At 39.1% G+C, this 23,117-nt stretch overlaps 1 protein-coding gene across 2 annotated transcripts in view; it reads right to left on the bottom strand.

Moving 5' to 3' along the window:
- The window catches only part of Arhgap24 (Rho GTPase activating protein 24), a 399,402-nt gene that overhangs the window by 222,693 nt on the left and 153,592 nt on the right, over positions 1-23,117 (bottom strand). The window lies entirely within an intron of this gene.

Raw genomic sequence — 23,117 nt, forward strand, 5'->3', positions numbered from 1 at the left:
TGTGTCTGCAACCCAGTAAGTGGTCACATTCATCAAACCTCCTCCTATTTATGATAATCAAATTCTATAAGCCATAATTACATTCATTTACTCTTAGTACATATTTTTAATATCTCATGTGCATTGGTTAACATTAACTTTGGGTTCATTTTAAGTATTAATTTATAAAGTGGATTGCATGCCAGCAAATTTACTGAGCATTCTACCCACCCTATAATATTCAATGGTTGGAATAATCTGAAGCAGAAGGCATTATTTTTTCCCATCTTAGGGATGTAAAAATTCAAGATGAAAGTATTTAAAAAAAACTTAAGTCAAAGTTCAAATTAGCCTTTTCTTTTGTTGTAGTTGGTTATATGCCCTCTAGACTGGAAATTTAATACCAGTGCAATATTGTTGGGCACTAGGTCACCTGGAGGCATAGAAGTCATAAGAATTCTTCAGAATCTAAGTGTATTTAGTGGCCATTATGATATTAAGTGAGGTTGACATATTATCTCTTGCTCTCTTTAGCCCTCTCCTTGCCTTCCACCATGGGCCAACGCTGAGAAGATGTTGGTTCCTCACAGTTTGGCTTACAGCCTCCAGTACTGAACCAATAAATTTCTGTTCATTATAGATTTCCCAGTCTCAGGCATTCTCTTTCAGTAGCACAAAAGACAGACTGAGATGTTTTGATTATCCCTTCTTTCTGATTTTTCTCTCTTCAGTGGATCATTCCCACCACTATAGACATACATAAATATCTCCTCTATTTTTAAAAGTTGCCCTTAATAACTCATCCAACATTACATCCCATTTTCTCTTTATCCATCAGAAATTGCCTATACTGAATCATTTTTCATATGTACCACTGTAGCCTTGTCTTTTCACCTGTAGTTGAGGATACATGACTCTTTTAAGGTACATGCTTGATGATGTTCAGTCTTCAATGAAGTATCAAACTACTGACCACTGTTTCTTTTCTTTTTCTTTTTTTGTGTTTTATTGAGATAGGGTCTTCTTATATACCTCTGACTGTCCTGCAACTCACTACATAGACCAGGCTGGCCTTGAACTCATAGACATCCACCTGCTGCTGCCTCCCAAGTGCTGGGATTAAAGGCATGCACTACTACACTGGGCTCTAACCTGTTTCTTGAAGCACCTTATTTTCTTGTTTTTGTTTTCTCCACATTTCTCTCCTGGCAGAGTCTCTTTTGCTGACCCTTGTTGTTCTTATGACATAATTTTTCAAAGATTTGTCCAATGAGTCCATCTCTTCTAACAATTCTTTATCTAATCATTCACACTGATGATTTCAATAACCAGCTATGAGACATTCAATATCAGAATGTCTCTAATAATGACGCTCTTAAGTTTTAGACCTTGCATCTAAGATCATATTTGACATTCTAATTGTATTATTTCAGAAGGTATTTTAAACTCAAATAAATTAAGTTAAAATCAAAATGCAACTGAATCTAGTGCCCACCATGCTAAAATGTCTACCAGCATCTTTCACTCAGTTGCAAAAGCTACAGCTATGGAAATTATTATCTGCGTTCCACCAATGCTCTACAGCCTGCGAGTATGGTCTACCCTGTTAGTGGGTCCCGCACCTCTTCACTGGGTTCTACATAATGCTCTTAACACCTTTCAATCTAGTTTTCAATGCAGTATGAGTATCCTTTAGAAACAGATGTTTAATCTCTCCTTTCCATCATAAAAATACTTTGTAGCTTTTATTTGTTCTAGAATGAAGACCGGCATAGACTCTTCCCACCCATTTCTCAAACCTAATTTCCCTTCATCAAACTTTTGCCTTTCCTGTGGTTTTTCTATGATCTAGCTAACTGCTTTTCTAGAAATGTTACCATGCTTCCACCATACTAAGATATTATCCCTCTGGTTATTTGATAGACATGACATACATTTACATTAATTGATTCTTTATTTATCACTAGTGCCTAGCATTTTACCAGAATATAATTAAAACTATATATATATATATATATATACCGCTGAGTAAACATGTTCTGTGTGTACTGTTAGCCTTATAAAGCCATATTCTAGGGGGAGAGATGGCTAAGTGGTTAAAGGTGTGTACTGTTCTTCCAGAGGACATGCATTTGGTCCCCAGCACCCTTGTCAGGCAGCTTACAACTCCCTGTAACTCCAGTTCCAAGGGATCCTACTCATCAAGCCTCCACAGGTATCTGCACATGTGTATAAGGCCACCCACATACATACCTAATTAAAAATAAAGTAGATTACAAAAATAATTTTAAAAGCCATATTCAAAGTAGGCCGGACTCAGGAGCCCAGGATCTTGCCCACCAGGCTGTATCATCCTCCTTTCCCAGTCTGACGTGACCCTTAGTTTCAGTAGTCTCTTACTCAACTCTCACCCACCTAGTTTGGCTCAGATAATTACTGTCATCAGTGAGTTCCCTCCTGGGATTACACTGAGTGGTAAGGGTTAGTCCTTGTTTATAAAGCATCAAAGTTCCCAGAGAATTACACAAAGTAATATTCCTCTCTGTTTTCAGTCCTCATTAGTTTCATTAACCCTCATAATGGTTTCTGGTGGTTTATTTATCACATACTCTTCATTTGGGAGTGACAATTTTAATTTCTTACTGGGACTTTGAGTTACACAACAGCCAGAATACAAGTGTCTACATTTTCCATGTCAGGGTTTGATACCATCCCATGATGTTCAACACGCTGTACTATAAACTGGAGCGGTCTACAAGAAACAGGGGGAGGGAGTGCAACATTTCTGATGGTTCAGAACATGTAGCAATAACTACATGCTAATAATTAGCACATTCAGACTGAAATTATATTTATGTTTATCTCTGATGGGCATATATCCTTTTCATCTAGTACCTTTGTATCTTCACAATGGAACATGATAAATACAATCTTTCATAGTTTGGCAGTTTAGAGTTGGCAAAAGAAAAACAGAGTTGAGAAGTATGTTGGCAGTTTGATTTCAGCTTAACTTGCTATTAAAAGGAAATCTCATCTCTAGTTAATATCAGCCTAGAGAGCCAAAGCCACAAGAGATTAGAGCAAGGCTAGATGCTGTTGAAAATAGACATGAGGATTTTTCCTTTGGAATTTAGATTAGGAAAAAAAGCATGTCTGTGCAGTAAATATGAACACATTTTGTTAGTTTCTTGAACAGTAGTATAAGATTCTTTTCCCAGCATACACCATGATCATGAATACTTAAGGAAGAAAGTAGCGTCATTCTGAATTTTTGATGAGTTTTTTTATTTAAAATGAGATAAGGAAAATTAAATATCAGTCAACAGTTTTCACTGTGGCAATGCAAACTGGTTCTTTTAGATTTGTAGCAAGTAATTTTGTTGATTTATTCAGCTAATGCTAAGTAGCACATAGTAGCAACCCCTGTTTTAGGCCTGGAGACTATAAATGACAAGAAAAGCTACATAAAAAGAAGTCTTTGCACTCTAGAGCCCACATTTAAGAACTGCTCAAGAAAGACAAAACAATTTTATACAAGGCCTTGTTATAAGACGCAAACTGAATATTGCATTCTTAAGAGAAGAACAGGGTTGTGTCTACAAACGCTTCAGTTGTATGACGGCATCTATAATAGTGGTTTGGGGATTGAGAGAGACTATTCTGGAGTTAGACAGCCTGGTTCATGACCCCATCTTCTACCTGTCAGCCATATCGTTGACACAAAATGCTCTTCCTGTTGCTCAGCTCCTTCACTTCAATTGCATTAAACAAGAACCTACCTCCAAACACTAAGAGAACCTGGTGGGAAAATCTTTCTGCACAACATATATTAGCTGTTTAAAAATATTTTAAACCTCTTTACACTCTAGATATTTTGAGCATTTTCTATTATTAATTATTATTTGTAATTATCAAGTGATGACATGATTAGCAGTTTATAGTAAAGGTTTATGTTTACTAAATTATAATCTAATTGAGTTAATGAACTGTGCAGAAAATGTGATGTCTGTTTTTACAGTTGGGTAAGGGAAGTTGAATAACAGCCACCCAATATCACTTATTGACAAATATCACCCAATGGCCACTCCATTTCAGCTCCTGACACCTGGACCCTGAAAAGGGTCATGCTTCAGAGGAGAACCTCCACAGATGGAATCAAGTTAAGGATTCTGATCAGAGATTATCCTAGACTGTCTGAGTGACCACTGATTCTAATCACAAGGATCAATGGAACAGAGGGACCAGGGTGTGGAGATTTGATACATGGGGAGGAGGGCCTTGTAAATACAGAGGCAGACAGAAGTGACAAAGCCACAGCCAGGGACTGCAGAAGAGCCACCCAGAGCCCAGAGGCCAGGGATGAGAGTTTCTCCGAGAGTCTTTCTGAGTTCATCCTTCCTATCTCTCTCTTGCTGGCAAACTTCTTAACTCTAAAACTGTGAGAAAAACACACTCATTTTGTTTAAGCCATAAACTTGTAATTAGTTGCAGCAGATAAGAGAAGCCATGACTTCAGGAAAAGACTGAGAAATTAATCTTCCAGTGACCCCTAGGAGGAATTTGCCAACCGCTGAGGTTTCAAAGAAGCCCAGTTCTCAAGCTGGCAAGGAATACCTAATTTTTATTTCCCCATTGTTCTGGGGGGAAATCCATAGTGTGAGAGGCTTCCAGGGAGATGGCAGCTGGGAAAATCCCTCTTCACTCGGCCCTCTAATCTCACCAGGATGAAACTATCCAACCAGCATCATTTCAGGTGCTGGCACCCCAGGGCGGAAAGTCCTTGGCACACTTACGAGTCCTTATTTGGAGAAGACTGAGTTCCACTGCTCTCCATTTCCAATCCAATGCCAGGCCTTGTCCTGTACATGGTCATTTCACAGCATTTATTATTTGTCATAGGAAAAGAAACGTCTGCTGTTCAGAAAGTGGGAAAAGCCAAATGGTGGCTTAGCAGGGTGTGTGTGTGTGTGTGTGTGTGTGTGTGTGTGTGTGCAAATGTACATGTGTGTGCCTTTATGTGTGTTATATGTAACAATAATAATCAAGTAAGTCATGCATTTGAAAGGAAATGAAGAGGAACAGAGGAAGAGTTGGAGAGGGGTATGGAGGATTGGGAATGATGCATGAAATTATTAAAGAGGTTTTGAAATTAAAAAGTAAAAAATTTGAAGTAAAGTCTATGGCAGAAGAAAAAGAAGAGAAGGAGGAAGTGGGGGGAGGGGGAGGGGAAGAAAGTGGGGGCAAGGGAGGATGTTGTTACTTTGGAAATTTATGTCTCTTTATGAAACCAAAACAAAGAGGGACCATATCACTGCTGTAAAAATATTTATTAGGGGGGGGGGGACTCTGAGACCCTAGAGTCAAATAATCCAATAAGCCATCATCGGTGGACCAGAAAATTGGTGATAAAACACCCCCCCCCACTTAAGCCTCATTTTAATTAAACCCTCTCTGCATCTAAAATTCTAGTGGAAAGGACCTAGAATTAACCTTGAGAGACACTGTCTAACAGCTAAATCGAGCACCAAAAGAACTGGAGACACTGACTGCAGTGATTCTAAAGGTTTGCTTAACAACTAAGGAAAGATATTTTACATTTCCTCAGTGCCATGTCATTCTTTTCCCTATTAAACTGGAGGCTGGAAGTGGAAGAAAAAACAGTGCGGCAGGAAGCTGTCGTCTCAGGGCTGGATAACTGGGCAGCCTTACCGTGGAGCTTCTTCCTGAGAAACCCATCCGGTGTCAACCAGCGCTACAACCGTCACCTTGAAACTGCATTAATATTTTATCTGGTTGACAATAAAATCCCAAATGAACATGCTACATGGGGAAAAAAGCCCACAGGAACAGTAATGCTTTTTGGCTATGCTGATGGCTCTTTAGTTTCCTGTTTCTCCAGAGTTCCTAGTTGGCAAGAATATGACTTTTTTAACTATAAAGACTGAACCTGTTATGTCCAAAATGGTTTCAGTTAATTCACAGAGTTAAGGATGTAACCTGTAGACTCTCTTACTCTAGACACACAGACCCCTGCACTTGGGAACTGAGAAGGTCCTGGGTATACCAGCTTAAACACGTGCAAAAATATGATACACAAGCATCTGTGCACAAGGAACTCAAATATAGATACAGACTTCTTTTTACTTAATTCTGTCTTTCTTGGCAAAACAAATAAAGAAAAAAGACCATGAACACTCCTACTCTTCTTGCTTTGTAAAACGTCTTCAAGAGAATACCCAAGACTGACCGTGGAAGTTCAACAGTCAAAAGTTTCACGTCTCAGAAGTCCTAGTGATCTCTTGGTGTTCTCATGGGATATCATATGATATGATATGTGAGTTCCTGGGGTCTGCCCCAAGCTATTCAAACGTTATTGATTTCTTTCTCTGCTTTACCCAGGTGCTGACCGCTGTGATAAAGATGCTTCACTTCCAAATACTCATTCCCACCAGGCCCCGCGCATGTAACCAGAGGTGGTGTGGTCATTTAATTAAATCTACTTTCATTTAGCTGTCATTAATATTAATATTCCAATCTTCCCACTTCCTCAGCACACCGACTAGAAAGCCTTTCTGCCCCTGTTCTGATAGCTGCTGCTTTTGTTTACGCTGCTGTGTATGAAACCCAGGGCCTTGCACATGCCGGGCAAGCGATGGACCACTGAATGACATTTCCAGTCCCCTGGCTGCTGTTTTAACACATATTATTTCCTTACATTAGTGTCATAATGTGGCAAAACCCGAATTTCCATCCATCCCTTTTTGAGGTCAGGGATTTAAAATATAAAGATGTAAAGAGTAAAGGAAGTATATCTATGCTGCCATTCATGCCGCTAACATGTTGATTAGGAAAACATGTACAAACTCTTCTATATGTAAATTAGTTTAAGAACATAAATAAATTATTTAACCATGTAAGTACTATGCAATTAATTAAGATGAGGTGTTAGGTTTGGAAGTACCCAGGTGCCTGCTTTAGAACTGCTGGCCAGGAAAGTCCTTTGATCAGCCCACAGCTCTGCTAAGGCCTCAGTGCTGAGGAACAAACGCCTGCCCACATGTGCAGGAAAGGGAAGAGGCACTGACTGAGAGAGGGCGGGGCGATGGGTCCACCTCATCTGGATTTTATCCTAAGTACAGTTAGAAGCTTTTGAAGGGGTTTGAGCACCGGATCACAAGATTTGTATTTTTCAAAGGAAACTGTATTGAATTGGTAGCAGACAGAATCTATAAAAGGGAAGAGAATAGAAACAAGAGCTTCCACGAGTTTTGTTCACAAAAGATCAGTAGTATCAAGGTAGAGGAAAAGAGGAATTAGCTGCAGAGTGTTAAGAGGGGAGAGTGGAGATGATGGTGTCAGCGATGGGCTTGGAGAGAGAGGAGGTGAGGATAATGCCCAGAATGGAGAGAGGCCCAGAACATTGGTGATCTCACACACTGTGATGAGGAAGAGAGAGGCAGGGGACAATTGAGGGGAAAGGAAGAATTTAGCTAAGGACACATTTGAAATGCATTCTCTACATGCAGGGAAATCACAAATAAGAATTGTATGTATGAGTGTCAAGTTCCAAAGAGTGATTCAGGCTGGAAAACTTAGTTTGGAAATTCATCCAACCAGAAGTTATATTTGAAGCAATGGCTATAATTAAGATGCACTAAGGAGGTGAGAGAGATAAAGCAGCAGCTACAGACAAGCTACCCAGAGGATGCTTCCAGTTAGAGCATCTGCAGCAGAGAGGGGTCCCTAGAGAAAGCTGGAGGGATGAGAGAGATGGAGGGGAAGCTATGGAATGATGAAATGCAAGATGAGAAATCACTGTAAAAACAGTCACCCAGATCAATGTTGTATGGTTAAGTGAGAGAATAATCGGAGAGCTAGCGAATGAATTTGGCCAGAAGGAAGCCATAGGTCAACTTAACAAGAATAGTGTCATTACAGTGGCGGAGAAGTAATCTAATTCCAGGAGGCTTCAGCACAAATCTGTGGGAAGGAGTAAGCAAAGACAATTGCTCTAGATGATTTTAAAAGTTCTGAAGTAACGGCAATCAGATCAATGAGCAGGTTGCTAAAGGATGCAGGGACCAAAGCACTTCTCTGTCCTTTTGTTTTAGGAAAGGGTCAAATATGGCAGATTTATCTGATGCTGAGAATATTGCTAGGAATGATAAATGATAAGTAAACCCCAAAATCCTTTTTGGAGAAGTCTGTTCCTTTCAACTGCTTTTCCCTGTCAGGTATGATGTTTCCCACTTTCCATGCATGTGAGCATCTGTTTCTAGGCTCCTTACTCTGTTACATCACTCTCTTTGTTCATTCCTGAACCGAAGCTATAGTATATTAGTTACTGGACCTTCATATTTGATGATACAGGTTTCCTTGTTATAGTCACATTATAAATAGCTTGCCTACTTCTCCCTTTATATTTCTGGACAGCATTAAAAACTGCTTGGTAATATATCTCTCCAAAATACCCTCTTGGGATGTTTATGGGCACCGAGTGGAGTCCACAAACTTCCCTTTTCACACCACTGATCTTGCAGTTGTGCAGGGCAGCACACCCCTGCCATCCAGGAATCCAGAGAATGAGGCAGGAGGACTGTGGATGCAATGCCAGCCTGGGCTACATGGCAATCCTCAAAAAAAAAAAAAAAAAAAACAACCAACCAAACTAAATGTTATATACTATCAATAGAATCTTTGTTAGATTGCCCTCCAACCTGAAAACATGCTATATTCCTCCATTAAGTTAGGATTCATAATGTCTTTTAACAGACGATTAAAATTAGTGTGTTTTGTACATACATATACATACTTACAAGTTATTATTTATATATACATGACATATATGTTGATTATATATTACATACTTTGTATAATTTAATGTTTTGTGACAACATTTTAAAATGTCGTGTTGGATGGCTTACTGCTAGTAGATGAGAATGCATATCGATTTCATATACAGCATTTTTTTCAAGCTCAATGATTTGTAAAATATTTTAGGAATACGTATTGAATGTAATAGAGGTGATGAGTATTCCTTTCCATTCTTAAACAGTTCTCTTATTTTACCTCTTGTGTACTAACAAGGTATCATTGATAAAACAGTGAATTGAAGTAATGTTGACAAATATTCTCAACTCCATTCTAAAGAGAATTGTTTTCAGGGTCATTAATTACAACACCAGCTAGAGGTTTAATATATCATTATTATCTCCATGGTCCCTCTACTTGTATGAGGTTATTATTTTAGCATCATGAGGCATGTTATGTTTTATTAGATGACCTCTTTTGGTATCACAGAAATAATCACATGTTTTCACTTGCCACTTGCTACCATAGTAATTTTTAAATCTTAACTATTTCCTTTTCTGCCTGAGTGTACTGACAGACTTCATTTCCCAGGTACTTTTGTATCGAGGAGAGGTCATGAGACAGAGTTGTGATCAATAGAGTGCCAGGGAAGTTCTGTGCTTCCAAACTCAGTTGGGAAACAGCTTTGTTCATCATCTCCCCATCTCTTCCCACTGGATTGTTGGCAAAAGATGATTGCAGTTCATGAAATCACAAACTAAAACTAAGCATTTCATATCAGGCATAAGTTTGTGTGTTTGCACATAAAGTGTGTGTGTGTGTGTGTGTGTGTGTGTGTGTGTGTGTGTGTATGCATGTGCATGTGTGTGCTTCATTCTCTAGAAATATTTCCAACCACAGATTGACAGATGCATGGAGATTATTATAAACTTATGAAAACTCTAAATGTCCAGCTACATATAACACCATAAGGAATACTACTGGAATTCTTGAATGATGACGACTCATCACCAACACTACTGAAGGAATTTGAGCTCTAGAATGCTGTGGTGTACAAAGACCTCAAGTACAAGCTGTCTCACTCTTGTATGGCTGGTAGTTAGGAATGTACCAGGAAAGTAGAAAGCACAGATAAAAGGTTATTGAATGGGATGAATAAAGTCATTTAATCTTTTGGTGGGCTTCATTATCTGTGAAATGAGGATAATTATAATACAGTGCATACTTAACTAACATAGGGGATGGTTTAGAGATTAAACTAAATACAGCTTTTGGAATTCATAAATTGTAAAACACTATAGAAAAGATTAGTTTGTCCTCTCAGGCTCCCATCAAAACTCATTTTGACAAATGATAATAGATAGTGAAAACTTAAATTGGTTTTCTTAGGTGAACTGAGATCTCTTTTGACAGAAGTATTCAAAAGGATCTGCAAAGCTCCTCGTGGTGTTAGGAAGAATACTCTAGCAGTAGGTCCTTTCTAGCCTCCAGTCTTCCGACTCAAAACCAGAGTGACTTCAGTGAGTGGGAAAGCAAGTGAATCCATGCTCCTTAGAGTGATTTCAGTAGACTGAGGATGAGTGAGAGGGTGGGGTTTAGTGTGTGATGAGCTGGCTTTAAATATAACTTCTTACTAGATACATGACTTTGTAAAAGTTACTATAAATGTTTTCATTTCTATTTTCTCATTAGTAGGATGAACTGAAAGGAAGAATGAATGGAAGAAAGGGAGGGAGGAAGGGAGGGAATGAAAGAGGAAGGAAGGAAGGAAAGAAGGAAGGAAGGATGCAATCCTTCCACAGAGATGATTCATCTGAGGTTTAAATAAAATAATGTGCGTGTAGTGTTTATGGCACACAGTTAGAGATTTGCAAATATCAGTCATTATAGCATTTTCTTCTATCCATAGGTTGTTATCCATCAGGTACGGATCATAGTTTCAGCATCCCACATACATCGCACATTATTACAATGTGTATTTCTAGTCTAATCCATGTTAGGTAGTGACTAATGAAAACATGTATTATTCCTCGAGGTAGCACATCTGAAGAGCAAGAGAAGCCTCAGCATGGCACTGGTTGATGTATGCCAATTTCCAGGATAATTATGCTGGGAATTTTCCTTAGAAAGTCAGGAAATGAAAGCCAGTAAGTGTCTGATCTAGTCAGAGTGCTGAACAGTTCTTTCCTACACTCTTCCAGATCATCACACACCTGCTAACCACAGGAAGGTGAGAAGTAGAAAGAAGAGATAGGTTATGGCCTTTCTGTCCTACAAAAGCAATACAGAATTAACAGGAACTTTGTGGCCTAGAGCAGATGCCCTGTGAGTACTCGAGCTCAGTAGTCACATTGGGGTCCCTTCCATTACAGGTAGAAGCCATAATGTCCAGTGACTTGATCTTGGATGGGGCACTAAATTCAAGAACATTCTTTCTCTTTTCAAGGAAAGAACTTCTACCTTGTACATTTGTCTGAGGTACAGAAGCTATTTTCAATGACTTCTGTTTTTAATAAAGAGTAAAAACCTACAGGGAACTGCTATTTGTTATTGCCTATGTGTTTATCCAGCACTCTCTGGAGAGCCTAAAACTGAATTTACTATCTAGTTAAATTTTATGATTGTCATAACCAAGAAAGTATTAATAAAGAATCTTATTTGAAAGTTTTGCCAGGCATGGTAAAAATGGGGAATAAAACATATAATAGTTCTTAGCCTCTCAGAAAGTCAGGACATGATACACACAAACAGACCATCTCTGTTTGGGAATCCTGTTTACTCAGATACAGTGATTGAAAAATTATTGTACAGGAGTGTAATGATGAAATCAGTGAAAATCCATTCTCACTATATTGTTTAACTGCATTAATAATTGTTAGCTGCAGAAAATACTGATATAAAAATTGTCTCTGTAGGGAGATCTTTATGATGATGAAAGGTCATTTTTAGTATAAAAGATAAAGTTTTGTGTAAGAGATTTTTTGTAGGCTGGAAGTTTTCTTAGTGTCTTCAACAGTTTTTATTTAGTCATGAAATGACTTTTCTGGTTAAACTATGTTTAGGAGGCTAAGTGGACACAGTCTGGCAGGCCTGGCATCCACCAGAAAGAGGAATTCTGAGAGGATTTGTGCCAGGTTGACTCCTATGTGCACATCTCATAACCTGAGAGCGAGCATGAACTTTGAAGTCACTGAGTCCCTCAGACTCTGAGGCATGCCAGCAAGAAGGAATTTGTGATTCTTGAGGAAACAAATCTTAGACTCTCTCCTTGTTTTACTGCCATGCATGTGACACCTGGCTTCTGGAGATCCCCGTGCCTTACCCCCAAACATTGCCCAAGAATATGCTCTTGCTTTTGACATCTCTGAAGACAGACAGACTTGCTCATGCTATCTTTCCTTCCTCTATTTTTTTTTTTAAATTTCATACAAGTACATCAACATAACTTAGATGTTGGGTACAATAATCCTCCCTCATTACCCCCTACACTCCCTCTTCCACTCTCTTCCCTTTCCCATTATGATATAATGTCATGCATTAATTACAAACTTTAAAGTATTTTAAAATAATTGAAGATAAATAACTGAGCATCAAACTCTCCAGCTCCTCACCCCCAGCCCTTAGAGTTCACAGAGCACAGCCTTGAAAACAACATGGCAGAACCTTCTGTTCTGTCTGACAGCCCATTTGGCAAGCGTTACATTTGTTTCTCCCCTTTTCCCCACCAGGCCTTTGCTTTCCATTACTGTTCTTATGGCCTCCATGTGAAAGTGGTCCTATAAAATAGATTTTACCACAGTCATCTACCCCTTTTAGCCGACAAATAAGGAATTCGGTGCTAATGATTTTTAACTCATTCTCGTGAACCGACTTCAGACCTAAACTTGAAGAGGAAACAGGTTTATTGATATATAAGCTGACAGCTACAATGGTGGAGGGAAAGATAAAGTACAGTGCCAAAATTGCTACATGAAAAGACATGAGGTTACCAATAATCATTAATCAATAACCCAATTGTCCTTCAAGGAGCCAATGGATAAAATGTGTATCACAGCCATACCAACACTTCTTGTCAATACCAAGGGAGGGGTTGACGGGGAGGGAGCAGGGCCCATTGACAGGGAGGAGGTAAGTGGTGGTAGTTACATAGCTGCATGTCAATTATTCCTCGATCAACCAGACTTTAAAAATGTAGTGTTGTTGATCCTCTGGCAGCACTGGGGAGCCTGGTAGCCTGTTCACGCTGCTGTGCCAGCATGCTAGCCACATATGAGATGCTTACCTGCTTATAAATCCTAAGACTTTAGTCCTCACAGTTCTGAGAAGGACCAGGTATCTCTCTGGGCCTGATTTTGTAAGGGTTAGAGGACATCAGCAAATGAATTTATGGGGAGGAACAGTGCCCATGTATGGAAGTAAATGGAAGTAAAATGATCATCCATCTTTCCCTGGCTGATGATCCTCCTCCAAATTCACTGCCTAGCCAGAGCACTCAGAATCCTCATGCTCCAGCCATGCTCATGTACTCCATGCCTATAAACTCAGGTTGTATACTTCTCCCAATGATACCCAAGGCCTGATTTGATCTTTATTCCTACCTAGGTTATAGGCTCAAAGATTGGGACCATGCAATGATGCACTTTTTATAAACATTTCTGTAATATTTATGAAACTCATACAGAAAAAGTCTGTCTTTTTCATGTCAGGAACTCAAGAGTATGTGTGGAATGAATAGTTAAATGAATTAATTAAAAATGTGAATGGATTTCTTGTGTAACTGTGGCATTGGTGACCAGGAAATTTTTATTTAATTATGTTTCTTTCATTGCCTTGATTGAGTTTATCTTTAACCCAGTGGAAGGTCAATATTCCTTCCCTCTCAGATTTCTCTTTGTCAACAAATGACCCAGAGGCCTCAGTCCTTGGTAGGATTTGGAGTCCTGTATGCTATGTTTTCCCTGCCAACTTTCCTCATACCAGATTCTTTTCATGTATAAGACTTCACACCAGCATGTCTCAGACAATGACCCTGCCAGCTCTGGGCTATACCTTCACCAATCTCATCCATCTACCCCACGCCAAGGCTTCACTGATCCCCCTCCATCTACTCCATGCCAAGGAGATTCTTCTCCATAACTCTGCATCATATCATGTACTTTGGAGACTTGAAAGTGGCCCCAAAGGATCATTTACAACAAACTAAAATTTCAGTTTATCTTCTCACAGGTTGGAAATGAAGCCGTATAGACATAAGATTGTAGAAATCAGAAAAACAACATGCACACATGAGATCTAAGTCACATGAAAATCAGCAACAACATTTTCTCAATAAAGAAGGTGAAATACTCTAAACTAACTGCAACTGAAACCACACATCAAAAATGCATTAATCTTCATGGTCCAGTCGTACCCTGTGCAAACAACCTCAGTTATAGTAGCACCAAAATTCCTAAGACCTTAAGGCAAATAAATAAAACATTTTCAGGAACTTTTAACAATCTGTGTTTAAAAAAAAATACTAAGTTGAAACAAGACAAATTCTATTTTGTTTGTTTTGGTTTTTGTTTTGTTTTTTTGAGGCACGGTTTCTCCATGTAGCCCTGGCTGTCCTTGAACTCACTCTGTAGACCAGGATGGCCTTGAACTCACAGAGATCTGCCTGCCGCTACCTCCCTAGTGCTGAGATTAAAAGCATGAACTACTACTGCCTGGCTCAAGACTAATTCTTTTGTTGAATATTTTTATAACAATTTAAAATCGGAAAAATACAAAAACAAACTAACTTATACAGAAAGAATTCAGTTAACATGCACGCAAAAAATATCTTTCTATTATACTGAGAAATCCTGTCTCAAAAAACAAACAAGAAATATCTTTCATAGAGTATTAATAAGTTATGAGACATAAGCTACAGAGCATCTAGTCGCTGGATAATGACTTCAAAACAACCATCAAAGAGGTGAGAACTTTGAACTTTGTGAAACTACATCTGTGTAAATATAATACACATTTGTTTTAATTAAAATAAGAGTTGAGTTTTTTTTAACCTGTTTAACTTCCTCATTTTATTCTGCCTCTTTTGCAAACCCAAAGTACACTTCCCGATTCTAGTTCCCTCACCTCATTTTCTCTGTATATTCACAAGAGGAGTTTTATTACACATAGGTGTGTTGTTTACTACACGTATGTTTTAAAATCAGAAGAGGAGAACAAAGACAAGCACAGATCACATGCTGAGTGGAATGGAGTAAAGATGAAATCACTCATCAGGGGTGAAATAGGTCCATGGGGCTGATGGGTTGTTTAGACAGTTTGCTTCAGGCTGAAAAACTGGGTCAAATCTCTGATGATTTTGTCCTCCCAGATGAGCAGAAAGTACACTGTGACCATGCTACAGATGGTTTGGCTGCTCAGCGTTCAAAGAAAATTTTTATTAAATCCATTTGCCATGTGTTTTCATTCAGGCAAAGCCTCCATTTTCTACAAATACATACAATACACATATGTCAGTCTATGGACCTTGATGTCCCTCAGCCTTTAGTTAGTGCTAATTGAGAGTTTACTGGTTTCTTCAACATCTGTCAAGACCACCCAAGCAATTCCTAGTCCTAATGAGAAAATTGCAATCAGTCAATATCTGACCAGAGAAGCTCTGAACTAAAAGGACAGATTTTACTTTCCCAGCCGCTGTTCCAAATGCCTCCTTGGTTACTAATATTCATTTTAGAGAAAGGTGCAGTCCTGAAAAAAGATGCAGCATTTTAAAAAGTACAATAAAAGTGTCCAATCAAAAGAAGCTGTTACCGACTGTTAGACAATGATTATAATGAGTGGATAATAAAGTCATAAACTAGAAAGTGTGGTCTGACGGGGCCATAAGCAGGAACAAAAGACCTGGTGGGGACTGAGGCTGAAGGATGTGGTTATCATTTCCCTATGCAACTTACCTTTAAGAATTCGCTAATTATAGTGACATGCCAAGAAGTAACCCCAGAGTGATTGACTTTATTCATTACAATGAAATAGTTCTTCCTACTCAAGCTAAACTTAATAAGTTCTGGTGTGTGTATGGGGGAGGGGGCTTCAAGGAATAAATATTGTATGTCATAGCTTCACAAGACCACAAAACTTTAGAACAATGAAAAATATGTTATTTGGATTTTGCCTATTGAAAGAAACACCATAGAAGGAAAAATACTCGGGTACACCAAAGCAATTAGAATTGACTTGTATCTTTCCAACAATGGCAGGGTACAAACATTAGCATACACACCAGTTCTACTTCACATCAACTCGGATATTTACATGGGATCTATGCAAATCTGCACTTCTCACTTGGACTTCCATCCTGACGCTGGGGTTCCCTGTGCCCTCTGCATCTCCACCGCATGTCTGCTGACAGACACAGTCACCTGGCAAGGACTGGAGCTGAGCTGCTAATCCTGCCTTCGCAATTTTCTGTCACTGCTCCTGTCTCCCCACTGCTTGTTACTCCCCTGGAAGGCAACTTCATTCTTCCGGGAACCCAGCCAAGGCTCTTGACTTCCTTCCTTTCTTTTTCCCTTACAATTTTTTGCCATTTTAAACAAAATGAAATTTAATTACATAATTCACTCCTTCCTCTAACCTCAGCTGTGTTCATTTGCCCTTTGTATTTCTCAAATTTGAGGTTTCTTTTTCTTTAAGTAGCATACAAGTGCGCGCACACACGTATGCATGAATATCTACCACCCGCTGAGTCCATTCAGTTTTGCTTGCATGTGAATGATGTCAGAAATGACCACTTGGTATTGGATACCTACATAGTGGGCTCATTCTTAGAGATGACTAATTTTCCCTCTTTCACCAGTTCTTTGTCAAGTGATGAGGACTCATGAGATTTTCTCCTTCTAAGTTAGCAAGTCTACTGGTATTGTCACTGTTCAGATCTTAGGCAGCCATATTGATGAGATATCATGGATGATATTCCCTTGTCTTTCTAGGAGACACAAACTTGCAGTAGATTCCTAGTCCTATGGCTCTTATTCTGTGGTGTTCCCTGAGCCTTAGGTGTGGAGGTTGTGTTGCAGATGGATCAGCAGAGGATGACACTCCATGGGCACCTGTCCTCAGGGTTTTGACCAGCTATGGCCTTCTGTCTCAATCTGCTGTAAGAAAATTTTCAGATGAAGGGTAAGAGCTACTTTACCCTCACACTCAGAGAATGACCACAGTTTTGACTATCCCTGTCTTCAAAATAGACTCCTAGCTAGTGGTTTCTTATTGCTGCAATTGAAAGGTAACTCTAAGCAAGCAAAAGTCATGACTGGGTCTCAATTCTCAGTACATCGGAACATTCCCTAACTGTGTCAGTTGTCAACAGACAGATACACTCACTTTGTTAGCTTTGGTTTTGAATTTTTGTCATTAAGTAATAATATTAAATGTTGTATAAGACTCATACATTATTCTACATAATTTGGATATATCTGTGAACAGAATAAAGCTCCCTGTCAGTAGATCTGACATTGGACGGGAAAGAGTAAAACAAATACCAAGGGGATATCATAGAATATGGTTATGATTATTAAGAAGGGAAAATAGAGTGCAGCAAATGAGACCAGAGATTATAAAGGGTTCGAATGTCAGGTAACAGTACTAAATAGAAGGGTCAGGAAGTGATTTTTTTCTGAAAAGTGGGATTTTTCAATAGATGTTTCCTTTTGCAGATCTAGCGAGAGGATTAATAAGGAAGTTCTCAGAATGAATGGTGTATCTTGCCCTAGTCTTTGATCTAAATATCTCATCTCATAGGTCAAAGTATTATGTTGGAAAAGGACAAAGGAAGGAAGGAAACAGATAAGAGATTTCTTGCTATGGAGTATGTGTGTCCCACCCAAATTAAGAAGTTGACTTCTAACAACCACTGTGACAGTGTTTGGAGATGTGATCCTTAGAAAGTAGCTACAGATAAGGTCATGAGATGGGCTCTTAATGAGGTCTTAATTAGTGGTCTTCCAAGAGGAAATACAAGGAGCGCCCTTCCTTTACTTCTCTGCCATGTGGTGACACAGCACAGACATGGCTCTCTGTGAGCCAGGCTATAACCTCTCACCATTCTTGCCATGCTGGCTCTCTTGCCTCAGTTTTGCCCCCTCAGAACTGTGAGAAACGAATCTACATTGCTAAGCCTTCTATTCTATTATAGTTTGTTAAGGTCAAAGGTTTTGTCTTAGACTCACCTCGCTATCAAGAGTTAAAACACTACCTAGTTCTTGTCATCCGATAGATTCACTCTTGATCTCCCAACTCTTTCTCTTGCATCCTTAAGCAGCTTATGTGAGAAACTCAACTAACCATCTGTGGTTAAAAACATTCAGTGTCTAACTGGTGTATTTAATAATTAATCCCACAAAATCTTCTAAATTATCCCTGTTAAAAAAAATAAGCTCCCTGTATTTGCCTATGTTATGTAGAGCTACTGCCAGGATAGCCTCCTCTTTGTCTCCCTGTCACCTCTCTCCTTTCCTCAAGTGGTTAGTTACAGCAGCCTGACTATAGTCATCTATGGCCCACCAGCTCATCAAATGACTTAAAACGCAGCTCTTCTGGTAAGAATAAAAGTTTGAAACCGGTAACAATGTTGAAACAGTTGTATACATGACCTAATTTACCTTCATCCTCAATTGTCCCAATGGAGAAAACTATCACGAAGTTTTAGTGGGTGATGTTTAGTAGCTACTGTTGGCTAACACTTCTGCACATAGCCACTCTCTCCTCAGATACACACTTCTTGCTTAACCTTGCTTTACCAAGAACATTATGTGCTTTACTAAGAAAGTATATTAAACATGAACTCAGAATTTCTATCATTTTCTTACAGCCTTTTCATAAAAGCTCACAGCACTTTAAGTTTTGAATAACTTTCCATATCTATCATCACCCCTGGTCAAGGCAGCCCTTTGCTACCTCCTTCACCCTTGCACACGGGTCTCCACCTCCTGGGCTTTAACCTTGAATTTTTTAACCTTGAATGCACTTCATACAACCTTTTTCCCATCACTGGATGGTTTTAAAGTTCAGGCCCTCCACTGTCTACTATTTCTTTTCCCAGCAGCTCAATCCATTTGATGAGGAATTCAGATGAACTGGTTTTCCTTTTCCTCCATTTGTTAGCCCATTTCGTAGAACAGATTCACATGTTTATACCTTTTGCTATATAGCAGAGTTGTGCTCATTGACACAACCATGTTATGTCCTGGTTTTATACATGCATACTTTCTACCTTCTAGAAAGTCAAGCTCCTAGAGTATAAAATCGGGATGGTATTATTCACTATGACATCATTAGAATGCAACCCAATGGTTAGGACAACTGATTCCTTCTACATAACATAATTTAAATAAATGCTTGCTGATAGAAGAACATTCCGATTGATAAAAATGAGTTAGGAAATGCTATACTGACCCTCCATTTTATTCCACTAATATCCCGAATACATTCTACCAGGAAAACACCCCAGTCACTAACAGAGCTCTTAATGTCTTTCTCTATCAGCCACACAAGCCTTCTGCAGCTCCTCAGTAGACGTGTGCCTATTCCCACCATTTCCGCAATGGTGTCCTTCCGTGTAAGTCAGAAAGGGCTTTGGCAACTTGTTCTTCTCAGCTGCAAGTGCTATTCCAACTAAAGCCACAGGATTATCTGCTAGACATTTCTAATACACAATGGATAGAATACAGTTGTAAGTTAAGTTGAAAAAATTTTGCTTGGGAAATAAAATGCTTGCACGTGTGATGCCAGTGAGCCATTTTTGAGGAAATCGAGCTGCCACTTAGAACAATGCTTAAAGAAGGGCCTTGAGTTTAAAACACAAAATCACTAAATAGTAAGGTGGAAATGATGGAAACAAACAAATCATGAGTCTGAAATAATTCAGCAGCGTGACCCATTTGCTTCCTCTTGCATAGAACTGTGTGCTTCCAGTTCAGTTCACGTGCCCTTAGGTTTTGTTTGTTTGCTAGTTTGCTTTCCAATTCTGATAGAAGAGACATGTTTCCTTCCTATTGCTTCCTGGTCTGGATCTGACTTCCTGGATAGAAGGAAAGGTCATCTTAGAGCAGGAAAACATAAATACACTCAATACGTATTTACTTTAAGAAATTAAACAGTCAAAAGTTATCTGTCCCTGTAAGATCCAGACCTACCAACCACTCTATATCCTTAAAAAAATTTAATCATCCTAGTACATACAAAAATGCTTTATTTTCTTTCCCCTTTGTGAGGCTAAATATAGATGAGTGAGAGCAAACCCCCACCTGGCTGCTTTAGTTATTTGCAGCTTTGTTGGTTTACTTTTTTTGAGAAAATGAATTCAGGGTATAGTAAATCAATATACTTCCTCTTTGGAATTCTAGTTTCTTTGAGATTCAGAAGTTTTGGGGAATGTGAACATTGCTCAACACTGCACAGCTTATTATACCAATTAATTTGCTCTCTTTCAAGTCCAGCTGATTCACAGGAAATTAAATGAACTTATTCTAATGAATATTAGCTAATAGTAGTTAAATTGAAAACATTCATCTCTAATTTACTTGATTTCCTGCTGATAGAACTCATCAAATAACTTAGATTTGATTTATTTTAACTTCAGAGTTTTAAAATATTAATTTCAATATGTCATGGTCAGTGACAATCAAAATATAAAGCTTACACTAATGACCATAGTTGCTATAGCAATACGACTTTTATGTCAGAATAAGAGACTACAAGTTCATAAGGCTGTATCTCACATAAAACTTTATTTTCTTTTTGCTGAATTAGGTATGTTTAGGAATTCTGACAATGCTACGTTAAGTTTCAGGTTTTAACTTCTTTCAAGGGGACAATTATGCAAAGAAAAACTAAAACTTAATATAGAGAAACATCTTGAGTGATGAGAAACCATCTTCCTATAGAGAAGCCCACATTATAGATAAATGCCTCAGGAGATGAGAGATCATCTTCCTATAGACATCCCCACATTATGGATAAAGTCTTAGGTGATAAGAAACTGTCAATAGCCAGGCGGTGGTGGCACACACCTTTAATCCCAACATTCGGGAGGCAGAGCCAGGTGGATCTCTATGAGTTTGAGGCCAGCCTGGTCTCCAAAGCGAGTTCCAGGAAAGGCACAAAGCTACATAGAGACACCCTATCTCGAAAAACAACAAAAGAAAAAAGAAACTGTCAATGATCAGTATCAAACACTCTTTGCTTTTCTATGTTCTTTAATTTTTTCTCTTTATAAGAAATCGTTTTATCTTGTCGAAAGTGCCTTAAAGTTGGAAATACTGAGCATGAACAACAAGTCGCAGAGCAGGTGAGCTGGCCTCTCACTTCTCCCAAACCTGGGCGTCTCAAGTTCCTCCAGGAAGATCCCGGGTGACTATGACTCATGTTGTTTTGCATAGTGCATCTGAATACTCAGATTTTTCTGAATCATTACATTCGAAACATAATGCATATGAAGTCTTTGGCCTCTTTCCTAGAAAAACTGGGCACTTTGGTAGGAGGAGTGTGTGATTTCCAGATGCATTTGGATAGCTCAAAGCAGCTGTTATCTCCTATTGACCAGCCAGGCCTGGCTCCAACTTTCCCAACAGGAAGCAACCCTGGGAGAGGAGTAGAGTTGAATGTCACATGAGTTAGCAAAGGCTTTAGTGAACTTACATCATGTTTAATTGTATCAAATGCTGCTCATTATGTGGTTTAGGTCTGTGGCACTTCTTGAAGGAACGAACAAGGAGAAAAGCTTCTGGCATTGCAACAAAACCAGAAATTTCTGTTCATTTGAGACTTCAAATTAGACTTGAGTCACAGAATTGCCAAGCTGCTCATGCTGGAGTCAGCTGGGCTGGTTTGGTGCCTTAAAACACAATGTGCATGTTCTTATTTAATCTCACTGTCTCAATAGATAAAAATGGGGGGGGGGTTATTCTCAGAAAGTAAGATTTGGTAAGAATTAAAATACCATCTTAATGTCAAGTCTTAAAACTCCACAAGGAGCCTTTCTAAATATTTGAAAGTTGACAGTTGAAACCCTATAGTATTTCTTATATAAAAGCTCTGGTGAATTAATGCAAATACACCTTTGGGTGTCAAATGCCTTCTACACATGGTGTGAGCTAAATTTCTTCCTACTGTGTGTGTCACTTTATGTCAGCAAATGATCAGGGTAATATAAAGGAAGGCTCACCACTGAGAGTGTTCATTCTTGTTGGAGACGGCTGGTTGAGCTTTGGAAAACATATACATTTAACTTTTTTACTTTTATTCATGGTGCACGTAGTACTGTAACCAGTATAGTAGGACAGAGTAGAAATGTCCCCTGCCTGTGGGCTGGAACTCAGAATATTTCGGTACCTCTTATACCTCTGTCATTTACTCCCTGTGAGAACATGAGTTAGTCACTCTACCCCTCTGTCTGTCATGCTTGCTCTGAAACACATAAAAACAAAATCTATCTCACAAACTCCAGGAGTAGGGCACTGCACTTTTGGATGAAGAAGTCATAAGCCTCCAAGCTTGTGACCTCACAGTCTGGTGGCATCAACATTTGAATGAAACAGTTCATATTTTGGTGGGCAGGATTGCCTTGGACCATTTTGCTCTTGTTCCAGTAAGCCCCCATTTAGCAGCACATTTTCAGAGCTGTGGGTCACTTGTGTGGTGCTCTGTGAAAGTGTGCTCTTGTGTTGGATGAAAGGTCTGGCTTTGGAAAATCCTTCCCACTGCCTTCCGAATTCAGATATATCAGATGAGTTTTCCTTTTCAGTGAGAACAGCCAAGGATAAAAAGAAAGGGTTCGGGATGTCAGGGCTTCCCTGCTGTTTAAACACAGGCTAGACTATCACCTGGTACTGATCTGGTCAGTCAGAGTCAAGTTTTTGAGGACACTGACTGGAGGTGTGGTTACTAGCTTCCTTGTATCAGGACCACCACATACCCCGTCTTAGCCCATATTACATTCTTCATCTCCTTTTCTCCTCCTCTTCTTCCTCCTTCTTCTCATTCTCCACCTCCTCCTTCTCCTTCTTCTTGCTTCTTCCTTTAAACTACTAGGGGTTTGAATCTAGAACCCTTGAATATGCTGAATGAATTGTCATGAACTACATGCCCATCTCTGTATTTTTTGTTTTGAGACAAGATCTTACTATGTTGTCCAGGTTGGTCTTAAATTTCCTCTAAAACCAAGGCAGGATTTGAACCTGAGATTCCCCTGCCTCATCCTCCTAAGTAGCTGGGATTACAGGTCCACTCTACCAGGCCAGATTCTTTTGTTCTCATGAAAGGAAGAATTTGAGGAA

Source organism: Onychomys torridus, chromosome 10, assembly GCF_903995425.1.
Source record: "Onychomys torridus chromosome 10, mOncTor1.1, whole genome shotgun sequence".
In the NCBI taxonomy this organism is placed as follows: Eukaryota; Metazoa; Chordata; class Mammalia; order Rodentia; family Cricetidae; genus Onychomys; species Onychomys torridus.